We start from the raw sequence: 22747 nt of genomic DNA, 5'->3' as shown, positions 1-22747 counted from the left end.
ATCACTAAGATTTATGGTGCCCAAACATTGGCCATCACTATGTATGGCACACCTATATGGGGTTTCACAAGGGCTGTGGATATCCAAGTTAAAGAAAACAAATTCTTCAGACAGCTGTTGGGGCTCGCGAACTCAGCAGCGTGCATCTCAATACATAGAGAATTGGGAATGGAGTTCTGGGAGGACCAGTGGGCGTTGGCCCTGATCCTATTTTGGATCCGATTGTGGGCCAACAAATTTGCATCCCTGTGCCATTTCATTATTCGGACTGTGGTGGGCAAAGCGAGGTGGCAAAAAATCCCTTTACTTGCTTATATTTCTAATGCTCTTGGTGAGGTCAACCTTAGTGCTCTTTTCCCGCCAGCCTCACTCATAACTAAGACCGAGGGTTCTAGCCCCAAAATTGTGGTCAGAGAGGAGACAAACCGGGCAGGTTGTTGGCCTGGCTATCCCTACGTAAATACCTCCCTTCTCGAGCCCTTTGCTCCTATACTTCAAACTCCCTCAGGGTCAGCCGGTTTTCTAAGAAACGTGCAGGGGGCAGATCTCTGTCATGGGCCGGATCCTCCCTTTGGAACGGCCTCCCCACCACCCCGAAACTGGAGGAAAACCATCTACATTTCCGGAAGCTCCTTAAGACCTTCCTCTTCGCAACTGCCTTTGACACTCTCCTCCACTGCTGATGTGCCTTCTCTTCTCAGCACTACCCCACCTGCCAACGGGGCCCCCTTGGCCCAGTCACCTATCCTCCGGCACTGCCTCCCGGCCACCTCTGCACTGGGGCCTGTTATCTGTACCCTCACAGGTCCCCCCACTCCTTTCCTGCACTTATCAGATGCTACCGAATCTGACTTGACCTGCACTGCACCCTTCACTGGCTGCCCTTATCACCTTATTTATTCACTTATATCCACTAACTTATTATCCTATTCATTGCACTTCTTTGTCCCCCCTCCCTTTTTCTGTTGCACTTTCCCCCTTTCCCTTTCCCATGCACTTGCACGTTCTCAATGTCACTGGGCCTAGCAAGATCGTTTGTTTTTCTCCCCTGCTCCCCCTCCCTTTGCCTGGTCGCGCTCTGAAACACCTGTGTATGGGCGCAATATAAATAAAATATCATATCATAGTGAGGATAAGAATACCTTTGGAATATGGCAATAAATGTGACGAATTCCACTCTATGATCAGTAGGACCTCGGGTTATCCAACCTTATTTAACTTGGAGTCCATACAAAAAAGATAGGTGGCTAATTACAAGGGCACAATTTGATTCCCTCCTCTTGCAAGCAAACACAGCAAGGTGGAAAGGATTCCCAGATGTGGTTGGTTGTCTGGTTTGTGAACACCAGCTGGAAGATTTAGCTCATTTAATGTTTTTTTGCCTGGGTTATGTAGGCATTCGTAGAGCAGCGTTGTTACCCGCCCTAAGGAAATCTGAGATACGCCACCATAAAGCTGCACTCGTTTTTCTTCTGAGCGCAGACACTGTTTTTACAGCGTAGGCTTTGCTCACATTTTTAAAAAGAGCAATGTATTTTAGGAAAGGTTTGTTGAGGCTCCAGGGAGACGGAAGCAAAGTATGAAATACCTACACAGTGGAATTACTCTGCATAATGATTTAACTGCGTCCCTGTTAAAACTGGATCCTATGAATTAGCGACTATGAATTCACTATTGTTTTATTCTTTTACGCCCCATTTCAACACTATGTACAAGTTTTAAAAGAATTGTATAACTTCTTTGATTGTATGTATATGTTTTCTTTTTGATTGTTTGATGGATTTTTTAAATCTAAATAAACTTGTTTGACTGACTGAGATTGGATTACTTCTTTGTAGACAAGGAAATATCCCACAAATTCCTACTTGCTGAGTATAAAGGGAGGGTACTATCGGATCACGCCCGCTCTTGTTGCAATGGCAGTACACACCCTTCAGACCTCCAATTCCAACTTGGAGACTGAGGAGCGAATCCCTGGGTGATGCCCCTTTTTCGGGATCATATTGGGATAGTATTGCTATTTTGCACAAAACGTTGGTAGTGTGCCCAGCGCCGGAACCCTATGGGAGGCCCTCAAGGTGGTTGTCAGGGGAGTCGCCATTGCTAAATCAGGTGGCATCCAGGCTACGATCAACAGGGAACTGACATCAATGGAGGAGATACAAAAGCTGACACAGTCCCAAGTGGGTTAAACGGATACCGAGGCGGAAATCTCTGGGGCACTGGAAGAGACTGGGCATGTATAATTATATATTGAAAGACAACATGCGGAAGGAGACAAACCGGGCAGGTTGTTGGCCTGGCTATACAAACAGGATGAGAAAAGGGTGAGAATCCATTCAATATGTACACAATATGGCACCGCGTGTCACACGCAAGAAGGAATTAATGCTGTTTTTTGGGCATTCTACCAAGCTTTATACCGGGAGGAGTCCGAACCTGAGCAAACAAATATAAAGGAAGTGTTGGGCGAGATTGGCCGCCCCCGGCTTATCGCGGAACAGCGTGCAAGTTTGGATGTCCCTATTACGGTAGAAGACCTACTGGATATAATACAGTCTTTGCCCACAGGCAAAAACAACCAGGCTCCGGCGGCTTACCTAGTGAGTTCTATAAGGAATTCACAGAGGAATTAGCACCACACCCCCTACAAGAATTCACGGAAGCATTTGAATCCAGCATTCTCCTGTGTAGTTTAAGAGAATCTGTAATTATACCCCTCCTAAAACCCAATTAATTGCCAATGGCGTGTGGCTCATATAGACCACTTTCCATGCTCTACCAGGACTGTAATATATTGACGGCACTGTTGGCCAATAGGTTAAAGAAGGTGATTCAGAGTCTCTCTCCCTTCGAACATGTCGCCTAACTTTAGGCATCCGCCCTTTTCCCATATGCTGAACCCTGATCTCCCCATTCCCGGAGTGAATTGAGGATTATGAAATATGGGGGGAAATGGTGATGGAAAAGTGGTGAGATCCGCTCTGGTCATTAATTCGTCCCATGAGTCCCATATTAAAGAGCTAACCGTGCTTCGATAAAGATTCTGTGGCCTATCCTTCTTAGGTTTCCAAAGAATGGTTTCAAGATGACCTCCTACGACTGCCTCGTCCATTTGTCTCTGTGCCTTTTGCCTATCGTATTTCCACCAGCCTCTTATTACTCTGACCTGTGCTGCCAGATAGTATGCCCGCATATCTGGTATCTGGTACTCCCATCCCACCCCTGTTTTTCAGCATTCTCAGCATATTCATTACCCGTCTTGCCACCCTGGGTTTTTTATTGTTCCAAATAAATCTCCCATGTGCCTTTAGACAGCTCGGAAGAAAGACCTGGGTACTTTTGTCAGTAGCATCATAAAATAATATAAGATTTTTGGGAGAATTACCATTTTTATCACATTAATCTTTCCCACCCATGATATCCGCAGTGGGCTCCATTCTTGTAGCAATTGTTTAATATAACCCAATAGGGGAGTATAGTTTGCTGCGGACAGTGATTTGATATCTTTAGTGATATTGACCCCTGGGTATTTTATTGCCTTGCCTGCCCAACTGTTCTTTCCCTTCTGGTAAGGTGAAACTTAGAGCCTCAGATTGATGGGTGTTGATTTTTAACCTAGCTACTGTCCCAATATTTACCAGTTTCCTATCCAAGGCCTTAATAGACTTTTCTGGGTCTGTGAGTATTAACAGCATAAAACCAAAAAGTGTCTACATTTCTTAAAGACACCCCCGTCCTCTGCACATCTTACATGCTCAAATAAATCAGTCAGTTTTCAAAACATTTACACTTTTATATACAAAAATGTCAAGTTAGAATGTAAATAACAACATATATTCACTTGAATCAAGAAAAACAGATATCATATGGCTTCACATATGGCCAGCATGGAAAACAAATCAAAACAGACAAAGTAGTGTACTCCCAACTTTGAAATACAGCTTCAAGCTCTACGCGTTTCGGGGAATAACCCCTTCTTCAGGAGCAGAAGATCTGCAAATACAGATATATATAGAATTAGCACTCATAACATTGCTCACTCAAGATTTCAACTGTCTAAACAGATTCTACTGAAGCTATGCATTAAATTTCATGTCAACACACAAATCCAAAGAAGTTATACATGATCATGTAAATTGGTAGTATAATCACAGAAATGAAACTTGTGTGACTCCAAAGGAAAGCCTCAAAGTGAATTATACCTAAGTAATAAAACATTGTTATGTACCTTATAAAGAAAGTATCGCCAAAAAATGTTAAGTGTACGTCTGTGCACAGCGTGCACAGAGACCAGGATCCCTGCGGAAACTCCTACAGTCGTCTTCAAAACAGTGCGGTTAAAGAACCCTAAAATGCCAAAACATATAAACACCAAAATGAACAAACTAAACTAAAAAAAAAACCTAAATACTGAATTGAAACCATAATCAAGTGCACCTAAATCAACCAACGGCCCATCCGTGCAAAACAAAAATCACCAAAATCAAAATACACCTATTGCCACCACCTCTATTGAAACCTCTAAATTAAAATCACCCCTCCTTAAGGAAAACCAAGCCTGTGACTCTAACCAAACCTCCACAGTGATATATTTACCTATGGCATATTGCTGCCAACCTATCACAGTGTATTAACTTCAGATGATTGCAGGGCGTAGAAAATACCGCATCAAACGTGAGGCATCCTGCCTTTTGTAGAATCGTACTGTGAAACTAATAAAATTGAACACTTAATATCCCTTTAAACACAATACACCTCTCACATAAAAAAAACGCCCAAAGGACCAAACCTTACCTTATGAGACTCCCCGTTCCACATTAAAGTAGAGCGGCTCTCGTGTGATTAGACGTGAGATTTCTCAAAAGCTTCATGCTTCGACCCTTGTCGAATACCATGAATCCCAACGAATTCCTAGGGGTCTGAGAGTTTATCTAAGGCCAACCTTATGTAAGGAAAATAAGGAGTTTTTATTAAATGGGACCAGATATTAAATAAATGTTCACTGGACCTTATTCTTTTGACCATAAAGGAACTCGCTAATTCTTTAGACATTATTCAGAAAGAAATTACGGAGTGGACTACTCAACTTTCTAAGTTGAAAACGGAACAGGACAGTAAGTGCATTTTGGATGACATCAATTTGAAACTTGCTTCATATAAACAAGACATTGAGCAACGCAAATTACGTAAATTCAGTAGAGATACTTTGATTACCATAACGATATTGTATATTCATGGCAAGAATTTTATGCACAAAGAAATAGGAATAGATTTCCTAAACCTGGACCAAAATCATGAGGCTCGGATAACACCAGTGAGGGAAGCATTGGCGACCCCATACCAGGTACAAGTTTACCAACCCGCACTCCAGTGGACAGTGGACATACAGGTGAAGCGGTTTTAAACGTACCTATAAGGGCACGTTCACCACCGAGGGTTCCTTTTTTAGAAAAAAGACCCGACGTGGGAACAAGGTCCAAAAAGAAAAACAAGCGAGAGAATCTATAGTAGTCAACATTTCGAGTAAAATCCTAACTGACAATCAGCTTGATATTTTGAATAAGGGACTCATTTGTTCCAGCAAGCAACTCCACTTTGTTTGAAGAGAAAATTAATCTACATTTGTTATTACGGAAAATTAAACTTAAACTGTTTTTTGCCACGCAAACGTTTGACACAACAGTTGAAGAAATTGAGGACGGATTGGAAATGAAACCTAAAAGTATGTTTGATCCACCAATTGAAAATCCAGTGGTTAATATGTTTAAATTTAAAGTGGAAAATGACTTGAAGAAAATCAAGTTTAATTCAAAAAGTCCAGTCAATCTCAAAGAGTCACAGCTTAAAGACATTGAGGCCTTGGCTAAAGATTTGGACTTAACGATTAAACCAGCGGACAAGGGTGGGGCAGTAGTAGTTATGGACTCTGCTTTTTACCACACCCAATGTCGGGCGATGTTGAATGATAATACCACCTATCTACGGTTGGACAGAGATCCAACCATACAGATTAGATCTGTAATTGAAGATTGTGTCAATAAAGCTTTTGATAATGATTGGATCTCCATTAAAACCAGGTCCTTACTTCTTAAAAAAACATCTGATTATTCCAGTACTGTATGGACTTCCTAAGATTCATAAAAACACATCATATCCTCCATTGAGACCTATTGTTGCAGGTACGGAAAGTATTCTAGATCCTTTGTCTAAATATGTTGATAAGATTTTACAACCTTTAGTCAAGTTGATACCGACTTATTTAAGAGACACAACTGATTTTCTATTGAATGTTAATGAAATCGTTTGTTTATCTTCAGAATGTATTCTGTTCTCAATGGATGTGTGTAGCCTGTACACCTCGATTCCACATCAGGAAGGAATTGAGGCGGTAGAGTGGCTACTATTACAGTCTGTGAATGTAGAATGTGATCCACAGTTGGTCGTTGACCTCATCACAATCATTTTGAACAATAGTTACTTTAGGTACCAAGATTCTTTCTTTGCACAAGTTTCTGGAACATCCATGGGGTCAGCGATGGCCCCAGCGTATGCTAATATTTATTTGTACTAGTTTGAAAAGCAGTTTGTTCTAGATAAAGTTGAATGGTCCAGCAGAATTATTGTTTGGAAACGGTACATCGATGACATTTTCGGTGTGTGGTGTGGCTCCAAAGAGGAATTCGAAGAGTTTTTCGATTATTTAAACAATGTACATTCACGTATCAAATTCACTTTGGAAATTGGTGATCCCAAATTACAATATTTGGATGTTCAGTTAGAAATTGTTAATAATCAGGTCAAAACATCACTTTCACAAACCGACAGATGTTAATAACTTATTACACTTTGCGAGTTTCCATCCGAAACCAATGATGGCTAGTCTTCCATACAGTCATATTTTATGTATTAAGAGAATCATTACTGATACAGATGAGTTTAAAACAGAATGTGAGACACTTTCACAAAAATTCTCAGCAAGAGGGTATCCAGCACAACTTTTGAATGATGCCCAGAACAGGGCACTCCCGATTACAAGGGAGCAATTGCTCACCCCTAAGGCCAAGAAGGAGCCAGCTGCATTATTGCACATCTCTAAATTTTCCAGACAAAGTTGGCATGTCAAAAGAATTATACACCAACATTGGTCGATTCTCCATCACGATCCTTTACTTCTGGAATTGTTCCCAAGCCCTCCAATGATGGTCTATAGAAGAGGCAGAAATATTAGGGAATAGAGTTGAGAGAGCAGAAAGAGGTCCGAAGGAAACTCAAATGACATTGGCTACCAAAGAAAAGGGTACATTCCCTTGTTTGACATGCAGTCACTGCAATAATGTGGCTAAAGGAGAATATATTCTTCACCCACATACGGGTAAGAAAATTAAGCTTCGAGATTTTGCCACATGCAGATCCATAGGGGTGATATACAGCATCAAGTGCCCGTGTGGGTTAATGTATATTGGACAGACAGCCAGATCAGCTTGTGAAAGATTGACTGAGCATAAATCCCATATCAGATGTAAGAATGTAAAATCTTCAGTAGCTAGACATTTTAATTTGTTTAGACACACTATTGTGCAATAAAGGTTTAATGTTTTGGAGGTGGTGAAGAAACCCCCTAGAGGAGGTGACTTCACAAGAATGTTGTCTCAGAGAGAGATGTTTTGGATTGACCTCTTGGATACTGTATCTCCAAGAGGTCTCAATGAGGAGTTCTCCTTGAATTGTTTTATTTAGGAGAATTGGTATGGTTGGAAAAGGATAAAGGTTCATGTCTCTAAATATGTATAAATAGATGAGGTCTAGGTCTCATGTAGTGGTTTCTTTGCTCCCAGAGTTGTATACTGGGTGATTCCTTCGAGGTGAATGTATGAGTTGGTGGTTTGTTAGTTCAAGATCAGCACGAGTTTGTAGGTGTTTAGCTCCTAGGTTTTGATTTCCCTAGTTGGTTATATATTGGTTTATTTTAGTCACAATGAATTTTGTTTTGTATTGCATTTTTCTCTAGGTATTTTATTTATGATTAGTAGCTGAGTAGTAATTTGTTAATGCATTAGTTTATAAAAAAAAATGTTTTGAGTCTTTCTTCTATGCTGGTTCCTCATTGGAGACTTGTTGTTCTCCTTTTTTTTCCCCCTCCCCTTTTTTTTGTGTTTCAGCACTATTTAGGTGAGCGGTTATCATTTCGATTGTTATTGGCACTTTGTTGTTATTTTTTGTTAGGTTTTTTCATTCCATTGTTTTATTTAAATGTGCGTGCATGTAGGGCTAGGTAACATGCAGTCTTTATTTTTTCATTTGCTTTTGGCGTTTATTCTTAAAGTGATCTTTATTTTCCGATTACATGCAGTAGAAGACTTGAGCTTCTCTTTGCGGGCAGGTTTTCTTTTCCTGCGCGCATTTAGAAGCATACGGAGTCGGCATCACTCGATAGTATTGCTGATTATCCGAAGGGTCATGTGACTTTGTCATGTGACCACCCAGAACCAGCATACATAACGTTAAAAACTGCATACGCGGTTTGGAAGCGGTGCGGGTGAATGCGAGGAGAGCCGGTCTACTTTAATGTGGAACGGGGAGTCTCATAAGGTAAGGTTGGGTCCTTCGGGCGTTTTTTTTATGTGAGAGGTGTATTGTGTTTAAAGGGATATTAAGTGTTCAAGGATGCCTCACATTTGATGCAGTATTTTCTACGCCCTGCAATCATCTGAAGTTAATACACTGTGATAGGTTGGCAGGAATATGCCATAAGTAAATATATCACTGTGTAGGTTTGGTTAGATTCACAGGCTTGGTTTTCCTTAAGGTGGCGTGATTTTAATTTAGAGGTTTCAATAGAGGTGGTGGCAATAGGTGTATTTTGATTTTGGTGATTTTTGTTTTGCACGGATGGGCCGTTGGTTGATTTAGGTGCACTTGGTTATGGTTTCAATTCAGTCTTTAGGTTTTTTTTTTAGTTTAGTTTGTTCATTTGGTGTTTATATGTTTTGGCATTTTAGGGTTCTTTAACCGCACTGTTTTGAAGACGACTGTAGGAGTTTCCGCAGGGATCCTGGCCTCTGTGCACTTAACATTTTTTGGCGATACTTTCTTTATAAAGGTACATAAAAATGTTTCATTACTTAGGTATAATTCACTTTGAGGCTTTCCTTTGGAGTCACACAAGTTTCATTTCTGTGATTATACTACCACTTTACATGATCATGTATAACTTCTTTGGATTTGTGTGTAGACATGACATTTAATGCATAGCTTCAGTAGAATCTGTTTAGACAGTTGAAATCTTGAGTGAGCGATGTTATGAGTGCTAATTCTATATAGATTTGTATTTGCAGATCTTCTGCTCCTGAAGAAGGGGTTATTCCCCGAAACGCATAGAGCTTGAAGCTGTATTTCAAAGTTGGGAGTACATTACTTTGTCTGTTTTGATTTGTTTTCCATGCTGGCCATATGTGAAGCCATATGATATCGGTTTTCTTGATTCAAGTGAATATATGTTGTTATTTACGTTCTAACTTGACATTTCTGTATATAAAAGTGTAAATGTTTTGAAAACTGACTGATTTATTTCAGCATGTAAGGTGTGCAGGGGACGGGAGTGTCTTTAAGAAATGTAGACACTTTTTGGTTTTATGTTTAACACAGGCTCAAGTGTCAAGGCGTGTATTCCTCCCCAGCACCCACAACTGTTTAAAATTATTTTCCAAAAGTTTGTATCTATTTTCTGTGAAATAGGTGTGCTCCGATTGACAATACTTTTAGTATTAACAGCATGTCATCTGCAAATGCGGCTACTTTATACGTCCTTCCTCCAAATGGGATACCTACTATGTCTGCCATTTCCCTAATTGTGGCCAAAAGCAGTTCCAAATTAATCGCGTATAACAATGGGGATAGAGGACACCAGTTTTGTTCCTATCGTTACCTCAATTGGACCCGATAGTTGCCCGTTTATCAGCAAGTGGAGCTTGTGATTAGAATAGTTTGCTTTTATCATTGAAATCATTTTAGCCCCAAATCACATTTTCTCCACATTGGCAACCGGAATTGCCACTCCACTCTATCAAATGCTTTCTTCGTTTCTAATGCTATTAGGAGTGCCAGAGCTTCCTTAATATTAACCTTTTCTATTAAGTGTGCTATTCTTCTGGCATTATCTCCTGTCTGACCTGTAAAAACCCTGATTGATTCTTACCAATGAGAGTCGAAAGGAGATGGTCCATCCGAGATGCCAATATTTTAGGGTAGATCTTTGCATTTGTGTTAATTAGAGCAATTGGTCTGTAGGATTTACAACATGCCAGGTCCTTTCCTGGTTTCGGGAGCAAAATAACCTTAGCTTCTTCCATAGTTTGTGTTATTTTCCCTGCCCCCTCTCCCCCAAATTGTTAAACATCTAGACCAGGTGAGGAGTTAACTGTTCCTTGTATGTTTTATAAAACTCAGATGTAAATCCATCTGGGCCTGCAGCTTTATTATTTGATAATGGAGCTATTGCCCTGAAAACCTCCTCAGCCGTGATGTCTTGGTCTAGGGTCTTGCGTATCCTGCTGTGACTATTTCGGGAGACCGTATCTTTCCAAATATTCTTTTTACTTCTGTTCTAGGGGTTTGTCGGATTTATATAGTTCTGAGTAATATTCTGTGAATTCTATGGTTATCTTGGATAAGTCTGTACTCTCCCCTCCTCTCTTCAATTGAATTCTTGTTATGGTTCTAGCTTTTTCTTCTTTCCTTAATAACCTAGCCAGCAAACTATCTGCCTTGTTTGCCTTAACATAATATTTCTGTCTAAGGTATGGCAGTTCATGTTCTGCTTCGCTTGTTTACAATATTCCAATTGTCCCCTTATGGCCCTAAATTCTTTTCGGGTTTCTCCACTAGCTCCAACTCCCATCTTGGACATGACTTGTTTCAATTTTTCTTCCAACTCCCTTTCCAAAAGTCTACTCTCTTTGTCTCTGCAGGCTTTCACCGCTATAAAATCATTCCTCCGATTGTGGCTTTAAATGTATCCCACCGCATATTTTGGTCAGTGTCTCCCAGTTTATCGCCTTGGTAGAATTCCTCTATGCTTGTTTTTACTTCCTCCCGCAGTGTCTCGTCCTTAAATATATAAGTTGGGTATTTCCATTTCCATACCCCAGGCAAAATGTCCTCTCTTTTCACTGTCATTGTAATGGGCGCGTGATCTGATAGCGCTATTGCCCCTGTCTTGATCTCTGCTGCCATACCCAGCATACTCCTGGATACCCACATCCTAGATGAAGTCCTATGCACATGGGAGAAGAATGTGTATCCCTTAGTGTCGCCCCTATTTTCCCTCCAGGTGTCCACCAATGATAGCTTATCTATTTTTTCACACAATTCTCTCGAGGGTTTGTCCAGAGTGCCAGATCTACCCACACTCCTGGCCGCTTTTGGTTCCCGTGCTATATTAAAGTCTCCCGTTAGTATAATTTGTCCTTTGGCAACTACTGTTGTATGAACCCGTCTTGCCCAGCATTCGGCACATACATAGCAGCTAGAGTATATAATTCTCCCCTTGCCTGTAATATCACTGCCAGGTATCTACCACTGGAGTCTTTTTCACAGTCTGTCACTGTGAAGTCGAGGTTGGATCGTAAGGCTATCAACACCCTTCCTTTTTTCTTCCCCTCGTTTGCCTGAAATATTTGACGGTAACCCTGGAGTCTAAGTTTGTACTTATTGCAGATATGTTTCCTGTAGGGTCAATAGGTCTGGTTTGTCACTCTGCAGAAATCTATCCCATTTTGTTTTCATTGGGGAGTTCAGACCATTGACATTTAGTGACATAATGGTCATATTATTGGTTCTAGCCATCTCCTTGACTATTCAATGTACCATTTCCATGCCCTTTTACTTCTCGATTGGGACTCCCCATCTCCCTTCCACTCATTCCCATCCGCCACAGATCCCCCCCCCCACACTGGGTGGGCTAAATCAGCCTCTAGCCCCTCCCGATTTGCCCTCTTGGGGATTGAGCCAGTACCACTTCACAGCCCTTCCAACTGCAGGCTCTTCCAAGCCCATATCTTGATCCCAAATCCCTCAGCCCCCCCACCAACATTTACGCCACTAATACAATTGCCCTCCCGGGCTACCTTAACTAGTCCATCTCCACCTTCACCTTCTCCTGGTCTCTTATTTTCCTTTTATGTAGCTGTAGGGTCCCTCGGAGCCCTCTTAAAGTAATTTTGCTCGACCGTGGACCATTCCCAGATTTTCTCAGATTCCTGCACTTTCATCCTGGGTTTGCCTGGTCTTGCTTCTTCCACCTCCAGTCCAAGTATACCTGCACCTGTGTTGCAGGATGAGATGCAATGTTGTCGGCCCTCCCATTCGAATACCAGTCCAAAGGGAAATGGCCAACGATATTGAATATCCTTTTCACGGAGAAAACTCACTACCAGGCCCATTTTCCTCCTTTTGAGCAATGTTATGTGGGGCAGGCCCTGAAAGTGTTGTAGCTCTGAGCTGTTGTATTTTAATTGCTTTATTTTTCTTGCTGCCAACAGTAGCTCTTCTTTCTGACCATAGGTGTGCAGGGCCGCTAGGACGTCTCTGGGTCTAGCTCCCGGTTCTCTCCTAAGCGGGCCCACTCTGTGGACTTGGTCCAGTTTCAGCTTGGCATGCCCTTCCAGTTCTATTAGATCTCCAAATATTTGCCTGATTGCTGCCTTGAGGTCTTTGTCTTGTACATCTTCGGTCAGGCCTTTTACCTTTACATTCAACCTCCTTGACCCGTTCTCGAAATCCTCCGTTTGCAGTTCCAAGTTGTGGGTGGCGGTCGCCAAACTTTCGACCAATGTATCCGTCTACCGGGCATCATTTGCCAAGTCCTGAAGCGTCGTCTCATTCATGTCCACTTTTTCTTCCAATATGTTCACCTCTCCTTTTACTTCATGGAGCGCTGATGCCAGGTCCTCTTGCATCTTGTGCAGCAGTGCCTGTATTGTTCCTGCAACTTTGCCCCCAAAGTCTTGAAAGTACCTTCTAAGAATATCTTCCATGACAGCCAGTTCTCCTTGAGACACCCCTAGATCTTTTTTTCCGGGCTTCCCTCCACCTCCGACTGGGATTCCATGTCTTTCCACCATAATTTTTATATGGTGCCTTCCTGTTTTTTTTATTTATTGCCCTTGGATGTAATCTGCGCCCATTTTCCCTCGTTTTTCGACATCTTCGTCTTATGTCCCCTTATAGAATTGCTTTTCGTACTCCCAGTACATCCTCCCTTCCTTCACTACGCTCCCACAGGATTTCCTGCGCAGAAGAAGTTCCTCTACTGATTTTTTTGTCTCTAATGCATCAAGCTTCTTTGCCCCTTGTGTAGTCCCCTTCTCTAGACTCACTCCAGGGTGTCCAGGTCTCCATCAGGGCCCATTGACCTTGCTTCTAAGTGCTCTGAGCCCCCACTGCCTCGTTCCTGGATTCCTTACTAATCCCTTTTTGCCTACTGACCGTTCCTACTCTCCATCCAGGTTGAGGGCTCTTCCACCCTTATGTGCACGTTCTCCCCTCCTCCTTCAGGTTTGGGTTGTCTGCTGTTCTCTTTGGGGTTAGTACTCTGGTCTCTGTGTTGCCGCCTGCAAGGAGTTAATATTCTAGCATGCGAGACGTTGTCCCTGATGTCCTCCGTTAATGTCATTAGTTAAAACTTACCCAAACACCGGTTCTGGTGTTTGGGTAAGTGGGGGGTAGCCATGGGCACAGGTTCCTTATTCTGCATCTCCCTCACAGCCCACTGAGTGCCCCGCTCCCATACCGCCGATCACCTCTCCTTGGCTTCGCCTCTTTTCTCCGTCTAAGGACATCCACTCCTCCAGGGACCTTCTCCACTCTTGACTCCTCTATGGCCACCTGCCTCTCTCTGCGTCTCCTGGGTTCCCCATTTCCAACTGTTCGAGGGGTACCTTCTCTTCAGAGGTGTTCTTCAATACGCTTCGTCTCCCTCTTATTCGGCTGCGGTTCTTCTCCTGCGGGGTTCGCGTGGCAGCTTCGCGAGTGAAAGCAGCTTCCTGCCGATTTTAGGCCGCTCCTTCTTTCTCTAGGGTCCGCTCCTTCGTTTATCCCCCAGCTACTTCTGATTGTTTCCGTACTGCATAGGTGAAGGTTTCGACCCTTTTAAATATTCGCACCCAGCGAGGGAATCATGCAAAATGTCTTAGGAGCTTTGTTTGGGGGCAGGAGAGCATCGGTCACAGTGCTCTCATGCCGGTGGTGAACTTAGAAACCCTATTCTTTTCCTTTTTATGTTCGACTGGAAGGAAGTAGGATTGTGCATCCACGAAGAATCGCATAGCTTTCAGTTGGACCTCTCCCATTTACTCATCCCTGTGTTAAATGCGTCTATCAAAATAACTTCTATCTCACAGCCTTTAATATTTTTTTGAGTCACTTGGGAAACCCACTGGTCAAAGTGAGGTAAATTGGTTCCTAGAATCATTTGGGCCGGTATGGCGGGAATGACTGCCATGGCTAAATACAGCTTTTGTACCAAGGTGGTAACATGGGCAAGTGCAAGGGGATGGTTTTCATCATGACCATGGATACAACAGATGTTTCTCTGTTCCACTTTTTCACATTTTTTTTAAAGTAGCTCTCGATGTACTGCGCATTTCTTACTACCGTTGTCCAACTGGGCCCATACAGTTTTCCCACCCATAAGAACAGGGATTTGGTATTTTTCTTCAGCCCCAGTGTAGAGAAAAATATTAGATTTTCTTGGGTGAGTTCTTTTTCCCTTGGAAGGGGGTTTTTCTATGGTTCCTTTCCGTTTTAACTGATGGGTCACAAGATCAGGTATAAAGAATCTTAGCATATGAAGATTCAATTGTATCCTTTCTATGTAAATTGTCTTGATCAGGGTTGTATGACCAGGTGGTAGTGAGGTCTATTACATCAAGGGGGCAATGTTGGGCCACACGTCACGTTTCCCAATAGAATAACAGGGTTGTTCTTCTTTTGGTTCCTCTCTCCCTCGGTTTAAACAGATTCAACAGCTTCTGGGGACACATTTTAGAGGAGTGACCTAGCTCATCACAAAACCAACATTCTGGTTCTGGAAACCCAAATTCTTGCCAGGTGGGAATCATGTTCGTCGGAGCTATCATCTGAAGATAAATCCTCCCTTTTCTTTCCCCTGTTTTCGTCGTCAGTGGAGAGACGTGGTAGTTTTACTAAAATACTCTCTTCCATCTCCTTCTCAATGGGGTTGGTTGCATCCTCAGAGTTGCTATTTAAGATAGTAGTGCAAGGCAAAATTTGGATTTGGGACAGGTCCAAGAAGGCGTCATGACAAAACACTGGAGCCTTCGGAGACGCTGGCAGCAAAACTAACTGTTCCGCCACGCATTCCTTGATCCGACATCGGCGGTCTAGTGTTCCTTCAACATGGCCGCGTCCGCCGTTTGGATTTCTCCCTTGCCGGTGCTCTGCTCAGCACGTTGCCACCCTCGTTCTTCCGGGGTAGACACTGCTGAGTTTCTCGCTGTGTGTCAGATTTCCCTCTCTCCTTCTTGGCAACTTCGTTTCCTTTGTCCTTCTTCTGCCTGGAGGCCTTTCGGCATTCACTTTTCCATCTGCCTGTATTTTGCCTCATCCTCTCCCTCCTTATCCCCTTGTCCATCCTTCCTGCTTACCTTCCCTCCGGCCTTCTCTACTATCCCGTCCATGTACTGGAGCAGAGACTCACCTGCATCATCTGTCAGACCAAGGTGCTGTGGACATGGACCTGTTCTACATCCTTCTGACCTATTACATTGGAACTACACTCAGGGTTTATGCCCCAAGGCTTTTTCTCTGTTGGGGGTTGGCTCCACTGAGTCCCTTCTGCCTGGCTTGTTTTCCAACCAGGCAAGGTGGCCTCTGGAGGAGCTCGCCCTTATCTTCTCATGAAGAAAAAAAAGAAAAGAAGAAATAAGAAGGGTGAGCCTCAAGTGGAATCTTCTGAAGATACAGGCGAGGAGTTTGAAGAGGACGGTTTGCTCGATTCTGAGAGGAGGTTTCGCTCAGTGAGATTCTACTTTCTTCCTTTTCCTCTAAAAATAGGGTTAATTATGAATCCTCACCTGTCCTAGATGTACAAATATCTGTCTAGGAGGAAGTCAAAAGACATTCTGAAGTTAGGATGTCATCCCCTTCCCGGCAGACTCCCTCACCTCTGGGAATTTCTATGGGGGAGGGGGGGGTTTAGAAGCTTTAATTTGGGAAGAGATTAATGTGACAGCCACTTCATGGTTTTCACAATTCCTCGCTTTCAAGGGAGGAGGGGTCTCTCCTTGCCTCTGGTGACAAGTCATGTAAGAAAATGTCTTGCACTCTTATCTTACTTATTGGTTTTTCTCTGTCTTTACTCTCTTTTTCCCAAGAAACTAGTTGGGGCAAGGTTTCAAAATACATCTCAAACTAAGAGTTCCATCAGTTCTCCCCGCTCAACCTTTATCAGATTATATAATAGATTTAAGGGAGACAGTTTCAATATTTTTCCGTTGTTCAAAGGGGTAACACCGTTAATCCCCTCTTCTGTCTCCTTTCACCTAGAGGCATAAAATGCATGACAGAACGGATCAGTACTTTTGCCTCAACCACTAGGGAAATGATCACTTTATCTCTGTTGTGGATTTGCCATGTATGAGGGAAGAAGAGCTGATATACATTACTCTCTACATGTTTCCTAATAGGAAGGATGGCTTGGTGGGTTAAGGAAAACAACTGAATTCCTGTTATTTCGCCTGTGGTCTCAAGGAAGGTTTGTGGATGTTTTTGGGGTTTGTATTGGTTATCCAAGTATGACTGGTATTCACTGGTTATCTCTTTGATGTTCTTGGCATGGCATTGGAGACTAAGTGTGGTCTTTCTCTAGGTAGGTTTCCCAACTTGTCTCAGTTGATCCCACAAATGACACCATATGTAGGGGAGGCATGGTATCATAGGTATGACACTAACACAAATGGCACGATTTGTAAAACCTTTATTGATGTTTCTGGGGCTAAAAAACTCCTACTCTGCCCTTTAACTAAGAGGAGAATAGTCTCAATCATCAAACGATAAACAAAAAATAGTCCTAGTGGACTCTGTCAAACCAATATGGCCTACGGTAAAAAAAAAAAGAAAATATCAAAAAAACAATGCTTGCCCCGTCTTTGTACAACAAGTGTACAAAAAGGACAAATGTATGCAAAGGAAAAATCAGTGTTCAAAATAATATAGGTGGCTGAATTAGCTCTCCTCCCCACGTTAGACCACACGGATTAAGGCGGTCCCTGTAGGCAGGATGACACACTCTGGCTCTGGTTTTCAACACAGTAAACCGTTCCAAAATGTGGATCGAGGCCCGCCTGGCCTTCCACGTTAAAGTCTCTCTTTTCACTTCCAAATAATGTTTCAAAAAAAGGTTCACATAGGTCCCCCTCTGTCGGCCTCAGACCTCTTCAAAACACAGTTCACATGGGTCCCCCTCCCCCAAGTTTATTACACTTCAGGTCTCCCTCAGTTGGGCTCAGACCACTTTCGGATGTCGAAGACTTTCTTTACAGACCTCCAAAGGACCACTTTGACTCAAAGCTCAATGTTTCCTTCTTAGTTCCGATTAACAGGGCCTTTCGAAAACGCACATTATCTTTTCCCCATCCCTGTGCAGGAGCCCCCTGATATCCTGGCTGTGGCTTGTGTCTCCGGTACTTATAGTTTCACTTTTCAGTTTCGGACCACAAGTCCCGTAAGACTTTGTTCTTGCCTCTTTCTCTTTATACTTTATCACTTGCACGTTCTCTCTCTCTTTCCTTTTCTTCATATTCACATACTTTAAACTTACAGTTCCAGAATGCACCACTTCTGCACTCTTTTAATACTGGTCTCTCTTTTACTTTGCTTTCAGCAATCTTGCTCTGACCTGCCCTTTCTTGGTGGCAATGTATATATATATATATATATATATATATATATATATATATATATATATATATATATACACACACACACACATATATACACACACACCCCAGAATGTTCCTTTAGTTGTGTTTCCGCGCGTGCGCACACACACACACACACACACACACAACTCTGAGCTTTGGACACTCACTGGCTGCAGCGTGGCACTGTAACAATTTCCTTCCTTCAGCCTTGGGATCAGGGCTCACTGCCCTCCTGACGCTTGAGCTCTCTTTACAACAGGGGAACGAGCACTGGTTCACACAATGGCCGTAGCAACTAGGTATGGTGATTGGAATAAAAGGGGGATAAAAGGGGAGAATACCATTAGGTGTCTCACATGGAGCCACAGCCAGCCTAGACCCAGGGTGGGAACTTTGGCGCAAACCGCAAGAAATGTATTTTGACGCCACAGGTGAGCGCGATGATATGGCTAAAAAAGTCCACGCTGATCTACTCAGCAGGCCCTGCAATCCACAAATTATTAAAGACATTGCACCCGACAGAGGACTCATATGGTGCAACAGTTGCGGCCCTGTCACAGTACTTTGCACCAATGGTTAACACTGATTAGGAAAGGTTCATAACGAGAACAGCTCTGCAAAAGAGTGAGGAAAGTCTGGCTGCATACCACAGCCGAGTGGCGACAGAGAAAACAGTGGGTTAGGGCCACCCCAGCTCCATGCCCACAATGTGGCTATGACCTTCCTCACGACAAAGACTGTCCTGCAAAAGGGTACACATGCACCAGATGTGGCACTCAAAACCATTTCGCACAAGTTTTCAGTGCATCAGCACCAGCTACAGTATCCTGGGGGAAGGAACAACCAAGATGGACAGCACAAGGCAAAGCAGCACAAACTGCAAATGCAACATCTGCAGAGGGAGTGACAAGGGAGTGACCATAATGAACACCACCATACCTGTACTCCTGGACACCAGAGCATCGGTAAACATGATGGCAGAAGCCCATTACTGAAAACTATGCAACCCACCACCACTTCAGGAAACAAAAAGGTACAAATATTCCCATTCGGGAGCAAGACATCATTGCCTCTAGAAGGAGCATTCATAACCCCGGTAAAGCACGAATACAAAACCATCAGAGCACGATTGCGTGTGTCCAAAGTGGGTGACCAGACCCTGTTAGGATGCGCTGCTGTGGAGGCTCTCAAGTTGATTCAATTTGCACATGGAGTCTTCGCTTAAGACGTTGAAGCGTTGGTGAAACGCTTCAAGGTTTTTACAAGCATCGGGTGTATGTCAGGGGAACCCTTACGCTCACATGGACAAAACAGTCCAACCTGTAGCGCTAAAACACAGGCGAGTACCGTTGCATCAACGTGAACGAATTGAAAAAGAAATCCAAAACTTCATTGATCTAGACATCATTGAACGAGTAGGAGGACCAATGCCTTGGGTATCTTCAATAGTCGTCACCCAGAAGCCAAAGCAACCTGACAATGTGAGACTCTGTGTAGACATGAGGCTCCCAAACAAGGCCATCAAGACGGAGCGCAATATAACACTAAGGATTGATGAAAAAGTGGCGGATCTGGAAAGCGTTACCTTCTTTTCGAAGCCAGATCTAACAGCTGGATATCACCAACTTGTGCTCCACCCGGACTGCAGATACAAAACCACAAGCACAACTCACGTCGGCTTATGCTGATACAAAAGGCTTAATTTTGGGATCTCGTCGGCTGCTGAAGTGTTTCAGAACACCAATTCGAGGAGCCTTAGCTGGGCTACGAGAGACATTGAATGCGAGTGCTGACATCCTGGTCTTTGCAATATCAGAAAGCGAACATTGAGAACGCCTAGCAGTACGTGAAAAATGTGAATTCCTGGAAAAGAGAATAGTTAGTTAGGTTCATATTCCAAGAAGGAGGACTATCAGCTGACCCAGTCAAAGTAAGGGATATACAAGAAGCCAAAGCATGAGAAACCATCTCTTAAGTAAGTAGCTTAGTGGGCATGGTCACTTACTGTGGCTGATTCATACGCGATCTGGCAACCATATCAGAACCGCTGAGAAACCTCACAAAACCGTCTACACTGTGGCAAGGGACACCGCTAGAGCAGAAGTCGCTCGAAGACATCAAAACAGCCATATCAGATGACTGCACGTTTACTTTCTTCGACCCTGGCAGAATCATCAAAATTGTTGTTGGCACCAGACTGTTTGGACTGGGAGCCGTACTCACTCAGGCCGGCCAAGAGGGAACTCCAACGACTGTTGACTATGCAAGTCACGCGCTACCTCCAACTGAGCAGAGATATTCTCAGATAGAGGCCCTGCCTTTGCCCTGGAGATGCCGCCAGTTTCATATATATATATCAAAGAAAAGAAAAAAAAGCTGATTTGAGCTTTATGGCGGCATTCTCCTCATAAGTAAATATCAGCCAGATGAAAAAAAGAAGGATCTCTGTCATAAATCCTTTATTTTCAAAAAGGTGGGCAAGCAGTTTGAGAGAAAACAAACAATAACGTGTTTCACCCTTGCGGGCTTCGTCAGATTGTAAACATAGAAAACAGGTTTCTCTTTTTAAACATTTTACAAATGAAACTGTCCTTCTTTTCTTTCCACTGACTTGCATATCTGAGACCAATCCTTATTTCCATGGGTGCCATGTTGGAAGTGTCTTTTTTATTTGATGTTATTCATTTGTCCATCTATAGCACACCCATTTAGAGTTGATTAAAGCATATTTTAAAAAGCATCTATTGTTGTTTTTTTATATACGGGAAGCCAGTCCAGCTCATAACAGATCATAAACCGCTACTCCCCATCATGACAGGTGGCTCGGCAAATCCCCCACCGCGCATTGAGAAATGGCTGCTGGCACTACAAGTGTATGGTGTGAATCTGATATACCGACCGGGCGAATAATGCAGCCGACTACCTGTACTGGCATCGGAATGGGGAAGGTGATGGTGCATGAGAGAGCATCTCAGACAGCAAAGACATTGTGAGGATGGTTACCGCTGGAACTATACCCAAATCCATGGAAGTTGACGAGCTGAGGGAAGCGTCAATGAGCGACAGCTGCTTTCAACTCCAGAGAGAAGCCATACTGTCTGGGCAGTAAACAACTCTGGAAAGTAGAAAATGAGCTAACATTTTCAGAGGACGGCTTCCTCCTGAGGGACTCCCACATGGTAGTCCCCACAGCACTAATTAAGAGCGTAATCGCGCTGGCCCACCATGGGCATCAGGGAGCGGCAAAGACAAAAGGCTGCCTCTGATTGAAAGTATGGTTCCCCGCCCTCGAACAAAAAGTGGAATCATTCATAAAAGCATGTGTGGTGCCAGGCAACCGCTGCGAGACACAAAAAGCCCTCAATACAATGCATACCTGGAAGCGAAGAACCCTGGGACTGTGTGCATATGGACTTCAGCTCCACACATCGTGACTCTCACTTCCTTGTGATGGTGGACCAATGGTCCCTTTACCCAGAGGTGGAGTTTGTGCCATCCATGGTCCTCCATGACTTAGTGCCCATAATGGAGAAGATCTTCGCCACGCACAGATTTCCAAAGACGATATTTTCCAACAACGGACCACTGTTTCAGAGCGCTGTTCTGGAAGAGATCATGGCACAAGGAGGGATTAGGAACCGAAAGATCACTGTGGTATGGCCACGAGCAAATGGGGAGACTGAGCGTCTAATGCGCACCCTAAACAAAACCTTCTGGATCGCTCACAGTCAAGGACTATGCGAAAAGAGGGCCCTGTTAAAGTTTTTACTTGAATATCGCACCACCCTGCATTGCTCATCAGGGGTGGCTCCTGCAGAAGCATTGTTCCACAGATGCCCACGTACCTTCCTCCCCAAAGTGGAAGGGAGAGCCCCAGGCACCATAGACAATGAGGCAGTGCGTGTGCACAGAGAAATGCTGATTGAGCGAGAAAACAAACTATGAGGCCTCTGAGACTATGAATTTGCAGTAGGGGGCATGGTTCTAACCAGGGCCCAGAACCCTGGGGGGAGGATGTCACTCAACCACAAACCTACACCGCTCAGGGTGGTTAAAGTACACAGATCCCAAGTAACAGCATGAGTGGCCACGCCCCTCGCCTAGAGATGAGCAATGATAGTGGATGACCTGGTGACAGGAGCCCCTAGTGAGAAGGTAGATGTGCCGGATCTGGTAAGGGAACGACAATACCCCAAACACGAATCCGGGTGCCAACCCACATACCTGCAAGACTACGATAAGAACACATGAGTTTAAAAAGTCAGGTGATTAGAACGATTGCAATTACTTGCATATGTTATGTTGGACACTGCTGGAAGTTTTTGTTTGTGCATAAAAAGGAAGGAGTGTGATAAATACGGCCCCATGCTTGGCAGCCAGGTAATCACCAGCAGGACGAGTAAGGCACCACCCTGCGCGTCTTCACTTGCACAGCGAAGCGTGGCTTAGGCCCCTCCTGCGTGTGATCACAGTCACACACAACTACCTACTCATTGCACCCATGCACTATTTACACCTCCATACCTGTCACAGTGACTAGAATGCTGAAATATAATTTTCAGCAGGATATCCATCTCCATCTGATGCCCAGCACAAAGCTCTGACGCCCATAGAACGTTCCCGGTCTCGGAAACAAAATGACAATAAAGCTCAGGCATCCAACCAAAAAGCACACCAGATCCCGATCCTACAGTAATCAAAGCCTTCCCGCTTAAGCTATAGGACAGGATGACTTACGACGCTGCGTGCATGACAGGCAACGCAACGTGCCAAAAGTCACGTGAAAAGAAGAGGCGGGGCGT

At 43.6% G+C, this 22747-nt stretch overlaps 1 long non-coding RNA gene across 1 annotated transcript; it reads right to left on the bottom strand.

Moving 5' to 3' along the window:
* Positions 1-3775: 3775 nt before the first annotated feature.
* On the bottom strand, positions 3776-22643 carry LOC138472045 (uncharacterized). Its single transcript, XR_011268554.1, has 2 exons — positions 22470-22643; positions 3776-3996 (listed from the first exon to the last, which is right to left on the bottom strand). It is a non-coding gene; the product is annotated as an uncharacterized lncRNA (long non-coding RNA).
* Between the last annotated feature and the right edge of the window lie 104 nt (positions 22644-22747).

Source organism: Ambystoma mexicanum, chromosome 8, assembly GCF_040938575.1.
Source record: "Ambystoma mexicanum isolate Mex_15411 chromosome 8, UKY_AmexF1_1, whole genome shotgun sequence".
Classification (NCBI taxonomy): Eukaryota; Metazoa; Chordata; class Amphibia; order Caudata; family Ambystomatidae; genus Ambystoma; species Ambystoma mexicanum.
Note: the sequence above shows the minus strand (reverse complement) of the source record. Positions and strands in the feature narration are given on the sequence as shown.